Source organism: Nansenia antarctica (genome assembly GCF_963989245.1).
Source record: "Nansenia antarctica genome assembly, chromosome: 8".
Classification (NCBI taxonomy): Eukaryota; Metazoa; Chordata; class Actinopteri; order Argentiniformes; family Microstomatidae; genus Nansenia; species Nansenia antarctica.
Window position 1 is genome coordinate 38,312,895 of NC_137678.1, and position 2,500 is coordinate 38,315,394.

A 2,500-nucleotide genomic window follows, 5' to 3' on the forward strand; every position below is an offset into this window, starting at 1 on the left:
CTAAATTGTTCAGAGGGAATTGTTTGCTTGTTTTGTAGAATTGCCATATGGTTTATTCCTTTGAGTGAAATTAAAACTGACCTCTGCAGTTGTTGAGCTTAATGTTTACGGGCCAAATACAGCCTGAATTTAAACCTGTTCTTTTAAAATAATTATTATTCAAAAGTCAAAGGAAATATATAATGTTTTTTTTTTATGATAATAACCAGCGGTCTGTTTTCGCTGTGATGTTTTCCCCCTGGTTTGGGAGAGAGGTGAAAATGTTGTCACCTAAAGCAGCAACATGTCAACAGGGCTGGCTTTACCAGCGAATAATGGCTGTTTGATGTTAATACTCTAAAAGAAAGATTACATATAATACCCTGTTTTAATACTGCCGTTTCCCCCCCCCTCTCTTGACTTTTATTGCATTAAAGTACTGTACTGTTTTGCCAGATGAAACTAATCTTTTGTTCAGAGATAAACTCAGGGTTTTATCCCAGAATTAAGAACATATTTATATGTCGCGCAAAATGTGTTTTTAATAAATCATTCATCCGCAAAGAGGGGGAAAAAAAAGAAAAGATAGATAACAACAGCTATGTGGAATTAAACATTTAAAGGATTACACAGAAAAGCAGAATGTATAGAGATAAATGTAGGGATTACTATGACTTAGGAAAAGGGTGGTTAAAACTCTGCTTTCCAGTAATACAGTCCATCACCGGTTGGCTAGGGCAAAGAGACAGTGTGGCGGTTCCGTGTGTGTATGTGTACATACGTCACTGCGAGTGTGAGTGTGTGAGTGTGCGTGTGTGTGTGTGTGTGTGTGTGTGTGTGTGTGTGTGTGTGTGTGTGTGTGTGTGAGAGAGTTGCACACTCGTCTCCTCAGCGCTGAGAGTGTGTGAGTGCCAGTGTGTATTTGCGCCAGTCGGTCCTGATGCTCTCTGTTCCTGCGTCTCTGTAAGTGTCCACTCTCTTTCTCTCATCTATCCTTCTTTCCTCTCCTTTACCTTGTCTGCTTTTCCTTCTTTTTCCCAATATCAGCAAGACTTTGATGTGACGAAAGAAAAGGGATGTGTTTTGAATAATTGTGTGCATGGTAGAACAACCGTAGGTTAGGGATGCTGTTGAAAAAGTTTTGTTGATTATCTGATGATTAACTATAATATATGTGTAGTTCATGGGAAATGTCCTTGCGATCAGATTGCTATTGGAAAACAAGCAGTTTGCATGTCCTTTTGATTATAATATTATAGTTGTGGATATGTTGAATTTGATATGTTGTTATTATTGAAAACAAAATTAGATAATTAATTGTTTTAGAGATGTCATTTTCCTGTTCATATTCTGGTAATGCTATGGTCAGATATCAAGATTGAAAATGCAGCAGAAAATAAGTTCTGATAAAACTGGATTGCTTTCTTTTGATTGTATCTGTTTTTAGATATTTTATTATTATTATTATTATTATAAACAATAATAATATTGTTACTAGCAACTATTTCTTTTTGGAGATGCTTTTGGTTCTGTTGTGAAAAATATTGTCTTTTAGTTATTTGATGGCTCATGGTCGACTTGTAATGCCTTTTACTGCTAATAGGAAATATATAATACAGTGATATAGGAACAGAGTGACTCCACTGACGCTCGAGGGTTTAATATAGCTGAGAGACAGACACACAGACAGACAGAGGGGGAAAGAGACAGAGAAAGAGAGAGAGAGAAAGAGAAAGGCTGCAGTGTCAATGATGAAGGAATGGATGAAGGGGAAAGATTCTGTGGTCAAACTGACAGATTCCTCAGGGATGGAGAGAGGGAGTGAAAAAGAGAGGGAGGGAGGGAGGAAGAGAGCGAGTGGGGAGGGAAAGAGGAAGGGGGTAGGGTCCGAGGGGGTGCTGAGGACTGTGGAACTTTCACACTCCACCATTTGTGTCTCTCAGGGTTTATTGAGGGTCGTCTAATGGTGCATTTTACGTTTGGGTCCCGAGCGGATGTTTCCCCATTTAAATGTGGCGTAGAGGCTGTTTAAATCATCAGTGTGTCTCCTCCTGCTACGGCCATCCAAGTAGTAGGCTACCGCTGTTGCGAAAACATTATATTCACGTGGCATTATATTATATCTCATTACATGTAACGTAATGTATTGTTGGATTTGATTAACCGACACAATGTGTATTGTTGATTACGGAAGTTGAATATGCAACGCGGTCTAACGTTATCCATTGAATTAAGTTAAATAGATTAAAGTGTGGTAATGTCGTTTGTACTTAAACTGTATTCAATTGAAGTTGCACTGCATTAAGTGAGCGGGGATTATAGTGGTTAAGTGTTTTAAAGGGATGTGGTGTGTAACGGGCGTTATGGGAAGATACAGCACTGTACTGTGGTTATGTGTGTGTGTGTGTGTGTGTGTGTGTGTGTGTGTGTGTGTGTGTGTGTGTGTGTGTGCGTGTGCGTGTGTGGGTGTGTGCGTGTGTGTGTGTGTGTGGTGTGTGTGTGTGTGTGTGGTGTGTGTGTG

General features: G+C 39.4%; 1 protein-coding gene across 1 annotated transcript in view; it reads left to right on the top strand.

Moving 5' to 3' along the window:
* Positions 1–2,500, top strand: part of sox5 (SRY-box transcription factor 5) — an 88,803-nt gene that overhangs the window by 1,081 nt on the left and 85,222 nt on the right. The gene's annotated exons all lie outside the window — the stretch shown is intronic.